The 12221-nt window shown below is 34.2% G+C and overlaps 1 pseudogene; it reads right to left on the bottom strand.

Moving 5' to 3' along the window:
- LOC129360518 (5-hydroxytryptamine receptor 4-like) overlaps positions 1-12221 on the bottom strand; it is a 133124-nt pseudogene that overhangs the window by 85571 nt on the left and 35332 nt on the right.

Below are 12221 nucleotides of genomic sequence, written 5' to 3'. Positions count from 1 at the left end.
ACAAAAACTACTGAATCTTTGAGGCTGGAAACAACATTTAGGCTGGATTAAATGTTAGGTAAAATAACTACAATGAAGCAAACAGTCAAAAGTTTTAAAATAACTTCCAGGAACACATCAAATGTGGTGTGAAGAAGAACAGTAAATCAAACGTTCCCACAGCAAGAACTGCAGCAGCAGGGTGGAAACGCGTAATGAGCTGAATCTGTTTTTTGTATGTCACTGGGCACTCAGTGTGACTTCCTGCTCTGCACTAGTTTTAATATGTACAAAGACAACTACCTTTCTTTAGTCGTCATTATGTCTTTCACAGTGCCACATCACATCATACAGATCTCTTACCGAATCCACGCTCTCCCCTGAAAAGCCCCCACTGTTGAGCAAACTGCAAATAGGGTTTAATCTGTGTCTAACGCAGTTTCCCAGGAAGAATCACAATGGATAGATTTGAGAACTAATCCAGAAGGGATGATCTATTCCAATAAATCTCATCAAGACAAAGATGAATGAAGGTGGATTGGGAGGAGAAGAAGACTGCAGACAAACCCTCAAGGGCATCGAGGAGCAGGAGGATGCCAAGAAACTGTGTTTTCTTAAATTACAGATAGAAAAAGAGATCCAAAACCAACAGCATGGCCCAAAAGCAGAAGAGCAGCTCTTTGAAACTCTATGCTAGAATCTGCTGAGTGAATGGCATATATTTGTTTACTTTTACTTTGAGTAAAAGTAAAAAAAAGGTTATTTTTCAGCCAACATAGCCGAACAGAAAATCTATAGCCAGCTGTAGAGAACAGCTATTGAAAGGAAACCAAAAAATTGCTTCCAAAAACCCTGTCAAAGACGAGCTGAAATTAAATCAAGACTCAAGTAAGATGGACAGAAGATGAAATTTCGATTAGAGAACACAAAACGGAAGTATTGAGGAGTCACAATTAAAATGCTCTGGGAAAAACTACATCCATATGCAAATGATTTTCAGCATAAAATCTAAAATCAAACATGCTTTTGTTTTAAAAACCTTGGTTTTAATATGTAAACCAGCAAAGCTGTGTGTGGCGCTACAGTAGCCTTGTTATGTGCATGGCAATGTCAGTTCAATGTAAATAGAAAGCACAGAAACAAGTCTTTCACAAAGTATTGACCTCTAAAATAAGATTATACAGAATATCATCTTTACAATATTTGTTTATCCATTAATAATACAGAAGTATGTTTTATAATTTGTCAGTGTTTTAGTTCATATTGTAATGCATTTAGAGTGCGAATAAAATACCCATCCTGTTGGATGAGGTTTTCTTTTTTTCTTTTTATATCTAATATATATTTTTTGTTGATCTTAATAGTCTTTGTCAAGACCAAAGACTCCCACAATAAAATACAAGAACTTGCATATATTTTTTAAATTGTCTTTCTAGAGAATAAGTATTCAGAGCATAATTAATGTATGACGTCAAATATCAGAATAGCATGCAATTTATTGTTCAGATCCAGTTTGCTGATACTAGCAGCTTATAGAAAATTACATTCAGAATTTATTAGCAAATATACCTTCAGAATGATTTAGTTCATACAGTGATAGAAACTCATCTGAAATTAATCACCCATTCCTGATCTAATGCGCACAGCAGCAATTTGTCTTTATTTGAACCTACTCTGCCCATGAAAAATAGGCTCTAATGCAGCCACAACCACCACAACAAATCCAACACTGCTGCATGTAAAACATAAAAACTAATTTGTTACACCAGTGGCTTTGGCAACTTAAGCGCATTCATATGTGTCTAATCAGCAGCCAAAATCGTAAAACCCACAGTAAGGGGTGGCTGAATAAGCTCCTCTTGAAAGTAGCAATGAATCTCTCCACACTTACAATCTGCAGCTAATCTTATGTAATGCGTATCATGAACTTCTTTGAAACAGGCAGCTGTGTCATCATTTCTCCTGCAGAGGCATCAACTCTTTGAGTTGTGTGACTTTCCAGATGTTAGACTGACATTTGCAGCTTCCTTTTTTTTGTATATATAAATCAGACTCTGATCATCAGTGCATACAAACGGTTTCATTTTCGTCTAAATAACATATAAATCAAATTTCCCCCTACTATCTATAGGCAACGAGCTTTAAGTATCTTCCAAATTAGGGTTTTGATCATGGTATATTCTGCTATGAATAAAACATCAATAATTTATTTTTTTTATTTTCTTTTTTCTCACCATCCTACTGCCTCAACAGAAACAATGAGTCTGAGTAACAACCTCTGTGATTTCCATTGGTAATCAGCTTTAACACCTGTGTTAGTGCAATTTGGTCTCTGTATGATTTCATGCCATTACAGAACTTTAATAAATCTAATTCTGTTTTGCTATAAAACAAAAGCTAGGACGTACAGGTTTAACCAGCAATAGATGGCATTTGAATAATGAGTCAACTGAGAAGAAATGCTGCACCTCTCCTATTTAAGTGTATATTATGCGAATATCTGATCATCAATAACTAATGCATGATTTTTCCCCCCACTCAGCAGGGCTGTATAATTTGCACTTCTACCTATGTATGCAATGTACTTGTGAATTAAAGGTGACAAGAGACTGTGATCATAAACAGTGTTTAAAAAAAATATGAGACAAGAAAAATATATATTTTCACCTAGTTTACAAGCTTAGGTGTATCATTTCATAAACATCAGATTTGTGTTTTGTGTTATAACCTATTTTGGCTAATTAAGTATTTATAAAACCTTGAAGGAAAAAAAAAGATCTCCCTTTGAATGCAAAATATAATATACAATCTGTATTTAGAGATAAACTCAATGATGCTGCAACAAAAGCCAAACTGATTTTAAAAAAAATAATTTTGTCAATAGTTGCTCACTTTTATATGCTAAAAGGAATCAGTAATAAGTGACCTTCAGCATTTATGCAACTATTTAACTTAACAAGGGTGAGTTTTAAATTGAGGAGCTCAGCAAAGCTTCTGTACTGTAACTAAACCTCGTTCTGTTTGAGTGTGAAAAGCTGCTGTAAAGTGATAGAATCTTTGAGCAAACCACAGAGGTTTGTTGTACAAGAGTGACAATATTTTACGTAACGGAGACTTTCTGATTTTTTGGTCTGTGTTGCAATGGAAATTTTTACTCTGTGCTTTGTGCATACAGGAGAAGATTAGTATCACAAGATGTAGTCAGCTCTCTGACCTTTAACCTCAGGCCTGAGTGGTGTTACAGTTTTAATTGATACATTTGTTTTCATCACTTAATCACAGAGTTCCATTGAAATTAATCATAAAAACACTTTTTATGGAACAAATCTCTACCTCAGAAAAGCAAAAACAATAGTCTAATACAATCGGTGTACAACAGAGCTGGTGCAACCAGACTGTTATAATCGATGTCATTGATAATGCTGATTATAAAAATTAGTAGGAAGCATTTGTTTTGTATATTTTTTATTGTCTTAAAATATTTTATTGTTCAAGACAATAAACAATATTTTCTTACAATAAACAATAACTTGTGGTAAAATGTTTTAAACAGTTTTCCTTCAAATATCTGAATGTGGAGAGAAGCTCTTATCTCAGTCTGCAGGAGTCTTGTGTGCATGGTGCATTGATTGGCAGTCACTGGTTTTCTTTTTCTAAGCAATAGTTTTAAAATAATATTGACAGGTACTGTGACAGCTCAACACTCAAATGAGAAAGATTATTGTTTTCAAAATTTTCAAAGGAAATACTGCTCTAAACTATTAAAGTATGTCAAGTTCAATACCAATAAATAAGGGGCTCTGTAACATTCTGTCAAAGACATTCAATTAATTAATAGCTACAAAACGACAACAGGCTCTACTGAGGAGATAAAACACATTTTTAATTTGTAAAGCTGCCAAATGGATTCTTTGATGTTACATTGTTTAATGTTACCCCTCCTTAAAACTATTAATTAATTTGTTTAGATGCTAAAATCACATTTGAGCATGTGAACTCGTTCAAAATTCACACTTAATAAATATATGTAATAACTAAGTAAATTACATGTAAATGTGAGTTTCTAATGATTAAACTTTAAATGAGAACTAGAAGAAGAATGTTGAAACAGATTTTTTTTTTCCTTTGTTGTTGCGCTCATGACTAAACAGAAGGATTTATTGTAAGTTTCACTTCCACATATTTGTTGTTGTGATTTCTCAACCTTTAATTGAATTGAATTGTATTGAATGGAGGCTTAATTCTATTTTTTTGTCATTCTGGAGGTTATTAATACAGCACATGTCAATGAACCATAAGTCACTCCTGCTGGTTCAAGTGACTCAATGTCTTCATATGCTACTGAAGAATCCAGAGTCAGACAGAGGTCTGGTTTTATTATGTCTTATATAAGGAAATCCTAAAATATTTGAAGCTGTTGTCATTCGAATGCTTGCACTCCTCAAACTACATGAATGACAAATTAAACTTGCCATCTTCTTGGTAGACCAGGGTGGTAACCAAAGCTGGTCAGAGCCCAACAACATATATTTGAAAGATAATGAATACCTTAAAACTGCATTGAGTGTGAAAACATAATTTATTGTTTTAATATGATATGAGAGTATAATTTCACGTTTGAATATAAAATAACACTTGCTCAAAAGCATACTTTTGGAGTATTGTAGCAATGTGTATCTCTTTTGTCTTTTACCCGTTTCTTTTTTCATTGTCACTTTGTGTGTCAAAGCAACAGTCAGAAAAATACCGGCAAACTGTGGCTAGTCAGAAAAAAGTTATCTCTCATCTGCACCTTGAAATGTTTGAAACTTTACCAAGCAGAAGAAACTGCTATTTTTAAAATCCAAAACAGGAAAAAATACCACACAACAGTTTTAACGTGATCTGTGTTCAAATGAAATCAACAAGCCTGAGGAGAAAAACGACTACAGAGGCAGTGAGCGGTGAAGCAGAAATCCCACAAAGCCCATTGTTTCCTCAGCAGAGCCAAACGCTCCTTAAGAAGATGAGAATAAGCCTGAAGCAGGAATCAGGACTGCCAATTCATTTTTTAGCTGCAGGCTTCTGATACTGCTGTACTTGACACGACACTATCAATGGCTGCAGTTTCACCATAAAGAGTTTAATAATAAGTGCACACTAAAATAAGTAACTCAGCATATAATGCATTTATTTTGTGTTTTTGTGCTGAAATTATATGACTGCTGAAGAACATATTCAGCTTTATTTCTGCACACAAGTTTATGTCCATAAAAATGGAGGATATGTTATAAAACAAACATGAATGATTGTGGATTAAAAAAACACACACACACACACAACCCAAATTCCTGCAGTTGAGGCATTTTTAATGTTATGTCAAGGCAACCCTCTGAATAACAAAACTTGACCACTTTAGCATATATCAAAGAGTAAAAAGAGCACAGTTAACATTTTGAGTTTTTGTTTGGTAAGTACTGAAAAACAATACAATAGAATAAAACAAGTAACAAGCTAAGCTTTTAAAGTGAACTGAACTCTCAAGTGATTATACAAATTTACTTTTTGTTCTCAGAAGAAAAAAAGAGTAGATAAGATATAAGTTCTTGTAAGCCCCAGTATTTGCAGAGGTAAGTGAACACAGACCCCAGCTAATATCTGGGGTCTGTGAAACCTCCACTGAAAACTTTTATAACTGCCTATATTAACATTTTAAAAAACACATATATCTTATCATGAATTAAGAAGAATATAAACGCATTTTTCTGACCCATTAAGGTTGTAGCATTGTATCGTATATGCTCTCACCACAAGAACAAAAGAACTTTCTTTCAATGCAAAGGAGAACTAGAGAAGAAACTTCTCATCTAAGCTCCTTGATAATAAAGAATGCAAGTGAACAAATGAAACTATTTAAAGAATTGTTTTGTTTCTTAAGCTGAAAACTAGAAAGTTCCCTGTTTGACCTGTTTGCAGTTGCATTGAGAGTGAATGCAGACCATTACGGGTCAGTGACTGGTCACATTTGAATGACAATGATGGGAATTTTATGGTGTGGAGGAATGTGTTACACAGCTCCCACCATCAACAAACACCAAACAAGTGCTCATCATGTATGTGGATTTAACTGCCTCTGGTAAAGTTTCACAGCTATGCCATGCAACAACCCGTTTTTCACATTGCAATAACATCTTACAGAGACATGATAGCATAGTACGTTATATTGTATTTGACACACAGTAAGCATGTGAACATCAGTGTGGATGTTCAGTTCAGAGAGCACTAGATCTCAAGAAATAGAACCTCACGGCATCTGTGTTAATTAAGGTCACGAAGCTGAGCTGACATAAGAACATGACCACTTACATATTGCGTGCTATTATATGATAGTTTATGTCTTGATATATAAAATAGCAGCATTATGAAAGAATGGACCACATGAAAATGCATATCAGACAATTTCACACATGTAGCTGACAAAGACCAGTGGGTTCACTTGACACTCATTAACAAGTGATTTAATTTTATTAATTTTCAATTGCAGCAGCTTACTCTCACTGAAAAAACTAACATTTGATTACAATATTTTGGTTCAAAGGGGGAAAAAACATCTAAAAGACAATTTCACTGAATGGCATGTAGAGATCATTTATTGGCTTCCTGGAGAATTGGTGACGTAAAAATAGTTTTCTATGCTTGATCTTTGCAGACGACTTTAATCTCCCTCATACCTTCCTCAATGTGGGTGGCTTCAAGTTAAACTCAAGTCCTTATTCTGAATATTGGTCAGTTATTAAAGGAAATGGGTCTCTGTGCCACATCATATTCATATATCCCAGAGGAAATAGAAAATCACAAACTCATGATTGGAAGTTCTAAAAAGCTTTGATAGACTTAAAAAAAAGCAAAATGTGATTACAAAGCTAGTATATTTTAGAGAATTTGTCATCTGCACAATACAATGTATTGTGCCATGCAATGTAGTGCTACTTTAGTGTTTTTTTTTCCTCACTAAATAAATGAACTTCAATTTATTTATAATTTTTTTTTGTGAAAGATTTGTCAACTGCAGTCATGGCTGAAATTGATAATATATTTTTACTTAGGAAACCAACAAACTTGTCACTATCTGTGGTCATTCATATTTGTATTATTTGTGATATATTGTAAAAGTTATTGGAGATAAGCAACTTTCTTTGTGTGTAGTGCATTATACAGCGTGATCATTTTTAGGAAGCTTAATCACAATGACAGTGATTACAGAAGATAAACGTTGATTAATTCTCACCTCTCACTGACAAGCTCCTCCATCACCGGCATCTGGCCTGCAGCGTTGACATTCATGTAACCATAAATGCAGAGAGTCCCTGCAGACACACAGTGAAAGTTAAAGAATCATCATAATCACTTATATTATTAAAAAAAGAACTTCCAATTGCTTTATTAACCAATTCCTTCTCAGAAGATTGCATTAACATAAATGTATTAAACTGCATCACAATTATGCAAAGTTAATACTTCTGTTTGACATTTTAGTACCACATTGTAGACAATTTGCCCTAAGAAGCAATGCTAAATCATACTACAACATCTATGCCTGCAAAAAAAAAAAAAGTCTATTTTGATACATTAATCAGCAAGCCTGCTTACACTCACATAGCTCAAACTCATGTAAGATTTCTCCTCATATTAAATATGATGTGTAAAAGTGAACCAGTACAGAGACTGAACAAGACATCCGTTTGATAACATTTCCAGTGACATGCAAGTGAGATACTGAGTTTGGACAGGGAAGGTCAGCCTGGTGGTAGAGGTCAGAGACAGCAGAGGATTTTTACCTCATTCATTCCCTGAATAAAAAAACATGCTTCAACCATATGGGTAGCTGTCAGGACCAGTACGTCATGTAGTCACTTAAAGCTAACATTCCTCTATATGAGGCTGACAGCAAAATGAGCAAAAACTTGTTACATCTGCATTATACAGCGTAACAAAATACACTGCAATGCCTCAGGCAGAGGATAGTACATGTAGTGTTATGCAACTTGTGACATAAACAACAAAGAAAAAAACAGCAATAAAACCCATTCTTCAAAAAATGCCTGAATTTCCTCAGGGAATGCCTTAATTTAAATAGGACTATAAGAGTCCTTCATCTTCTTGTTAGGAATACTAAAGAGAGGTATTCCAAAAACAGTCCAAAAGCGCAAATTTCCACTTAAGTGCTGGTGCAATAATTTAAAAGAATATATGTGGTATTAACAATAGGATTATATCTTTTTGCATCGTAAGTTAAACTGCATAACGTCAGCTACTACAATATCTAACTATCAATTTCAATTTATCACATTTTTTTTCCCAAAAGCATCAAGTCCAGCCCTAAGAGAAACCTCATGCAATATCAAGTTCCAACATGATTGGAACATTCAGTTTATATTCCAGATTTCAATTAATAGGCCTGTATCTGCAATTTAAAGTCCACAATAACAACATCGACTTGAAACCCTTCAAGTTTCAGGCGAACAGCTGTTCCACTGTATCGCTAATGCTAGATTTTAAAATACGTTATAAAATATGCATATTAACTGAACACATAACAGAGCTGGAAAGTCCAGCAAAAAATGAACTGTTAAATTCTGTTTAAAATGAATTTCTCGGAGGCAGGAGTCCACAGCTATCTGAACATCTTTCAAAAGGCCATCCAAATTCTGGGTGATTTTCAACAGTGTAGATGGATTGGGGCTTTTTCCTGTGGTTGTTTTTGTTAAGTCATTCATTTCCCTACCTGTTTAGTATCATGCATTGGTTGGAACGTTTCCCAGCTGTAATAGGGAAAGAGGCAGGATACACTTTGGCTGTGTCACAAGTTCACCACAGGGTCAGCATGGAGAGAAAGATGACAAAGATGCAAGTCCACAGTTCCACCCAAACAATTGTAGATAGATTAAGTCATGTGAAATGGAATATGGGGCGGAAAACAACTATGGACCAGGACAATATGCAGGCAGAAACATGGAAATATTTTCTCACAAAATTTTACACTGCTAACTGGATTTTTTTCAATAAAACTAAAACCAGATATTAATAAAAATAAGTGTGACTGAACAATGTTTTGCAGAAATAGTGGTGAAAACACGGCCGTCTTCACCTCCTCCAGTTTAGACTCAGCTTCACACAAGACTTCAGCAGACACACATAGATTCCCTCATTAGCAGCTGAACACAAGCCGAAGAAGCACTCGGCTGTCACCAAGAGAAAACTAACTTCGCCTTGCTCTCTCAGATCTGAGCTCCTGATCAAGACCTTTCAGTCAAGTTTCACACAGACCAATACAGCTGCTGCCAATAGTACTTGTTAAGAACTACTGGAACATGTCTACACTATTCTAGTTGACAACATTTTACAACCAGGTGCACCAGAGGGATTTAGAAGTATATCCAAAGTTTAGTTTTACATATTTGATCTTTTTCACAGGATGAAATTCCAGAACAGAGTAAGAATTTATTTATGTGTGTTTCATGTGTAATTAAGACATTGTTAGGAGTGAAAGACCATCCTTCAAAATCATCTTTCTCATATAATGTTATGGCATAGTTACATATCTGCTTTGTGTTCTACCACAAATAAAGATAAACAGCTTCACGTAAACAAACCTGCAGTATTGCCTTCCAAGGAATCTAATGCTGGAGCATCTGCAATTAGATTTATAGCTATAGCTAAATATTTTTTAAACATGCCAAAAGCTTGCCACCACTGTTGCAAAATGTATATATGTGATACATTTTCTTAGCAGAGACACAACATATATTTATTAGAGCACCTCACCTACAGTAAGTCAAGCAATACAAATGGACCTTCTTTGCAGAGGTGCTTTGAATTTATCAATCTCAGCTTGTTAAGCACGATTGGGATATTTAACAATCATAAGAGTTGTATTCTGGTTAAAAAAAATAAAAATAAACCAACAATTTTAAGAAAGATTTAGAAAATGTTTCAATAGAAATCTATTTTTTATATATAAATATCATAGAAACCTTACCAGAAGACAAGAAAAACTCCCCAACCAACACAGCTGTTGCCAATTTTGTGTTTTTATTTTTTGCTGAGCCAAAATTGTGAGATGCTTTTACCAGTTCTTATTTTTTTTTTCCAGCAAATAGTCATGCCACAATTTTGGCTGTCAAGAAAGAGAGGTTGTTTCCTCTGGCTATAATTTACATAAATATGGGTGGTATTCCTTTTAAATGGAAGAAAAGTGCCTCATTTAAATATATAAAATTTGCATCAGCACTTGGCTTTGCAGAGATTCTTATGTAGCCAATCTGCCTTTGCACATAGATTTAGAGTAAATTGAATGTGCAAACTCAAGTTTTACCTAAATCTTAAACTCAAGCTTTAAATTTAGATCCTACTAATATCTTTGTGCTTTTGCCCCATTAATGTACCCAATGTCAGCAGCATATGGGGTTGCTATGGCTTTATAGGATTAAGACAATTTTTTGCAGTCAGAAGTTTCCAAGTGGTTTCTATCCAAGCCCGAGTTAAGAAATATTTTACCTTTGCTCGCCAACTGGACTTATGACAGTTTATTTGAACTTGCTGCAAAATTTTTGGAAACACTGCTTTATTTATTTTTTTAATAAAACTCAGAAATACAGTTTTTAAAAATTACTGATATAACATTCCTAAGATTTTGATGATGGCAACATATGTCATCAAAATTTGGTTCAATAGTCTATGTAGAAAATTTTGCATGTGCATGGATGAAATTATTATGACGGTAGTGTAAAAGCTTCATATTTTATTCTGTGAGTAAAAAAGATTTGCAGTGAAACGACAACTGGAGCACATGTCAAGTAGAGCTAACCTATCAAGCATGCTTGAATTAACAACTGTTTCTGGAAAGGATTAATTCTAAACAAAAAAACTTTAAAAGAATAAAAGAAACTTAAGCATTATAGACAGCTAGACTAGCTAAACAAATGCACACATTCCAAATGAAAAGTAAGTTCATCAACAAATAGGGGAAAAACCTATTTGTTTAGAGAAAAACTTTTTAAAATAGAAGTGCAGTTTTTCACATAAAATAAACATCTCCTCCAACATTCAAATGACCGATTCACTTGAAAACAGAAAGGAATGAACAAACCTTTAGGCTTTCTTTGACAAAAAAAAAACAGTAAAGACTTGCTACTCATAAGTTGGGAAGAGATGAGGTCTGAGCTTAAAAACCAGATAAGACCTTGAGCTGATGGCATCATACTGTAAATCTACGTTAAGTCAGAGAAAATTAAATTCCTATCCTTAATACCAAAGACATAAAAGATAACATCATAAAGAACCTGAGATTTATGCCTATATAGAGTAATGTACAAAAAAATCAAAGATAACTTCTTCATAATGACATAAAAATGTATCACATATTGAAGTGGTTTTAACATAATCCTGAAAAAGAAATAGCCCATCTATGTTTGCTTCACAAATTGTAACTGAAGGTCAGGTAAGGGAATGGTTAGTGGTAAAAGAAACTCAGAATAGGATGGTATTCCAGGAGCAGAATAGTTTCATTCTGCGGTGTCAGATCATTTTCTGATAACTACATGCTTGGATAGAACTGTGAAACAAGCCACTCTTATTAGCAGCGACACATCTATCACTGCAGTGCATCAACTTGTAGCTTGAGAACAAGAGTCAGGTAGTAGCTTCCAAAGCATTTTCACAACCTGCTTAGTAAAAGCAACACATTTTAATAACTTTTGTTAAACTCCATGTTTCCTTAGCTACAGTAAAGTATATTTATGTTTTGAAAAAATAATTAGAGGAAAGACATTTTATATTTTCCAGGCACATAGTGCCATTTTATAATGCAAGCAAGAATCCACCTTCCCAACCCTTATAAAGGAAACAGTAAAAACAAGTGTCTTCACTTACTGAACAAAGTTTAGTCTGCCACAATAATGTGCCTGGTGCCACATTATTGTGGGTTGTGCTTAACCTCTGAGCCACCACAACACACCATATTATTTTTTTTTTAAAGTTATACATTTATTATTCAATACATTTATTTTAAAAATGTAACTTTCTTAAGCCGAATCCTATTTTTTGCAAGTCATATGATATCAATTCTCTTTAGTTCCTAACATATAAAATATAGGTGAAGGTACCCAACATTCTCAACAATGATGCAGAAAAAAAAAAAAGAAATCTGATTATGAAACCAGGATTTTCCACAAGCCTGAACTCTCCTTGGACCCATCTTCAGG

Source organism: Poeciliopsis prolifica, unplaced genomic scaffold, assembly GCF_027474105.1.
Source record: "Poeciliopsis prolifica strain line A6 unplaced genomic scaffold, Auburn_PproV2 SCAFFOLD006, whole genome shotgun sequence".
Lineage (NCBI taxonomy): Eukaryota > Metazoa > Chordata > Actinopteri > Cyprinodontiformes > Poeciliidae > Poeciliopsis > Poeciliopsis prolifica.
This window is presented reverse-complemented; position numbering and strand designations above follow the sequence as displayed.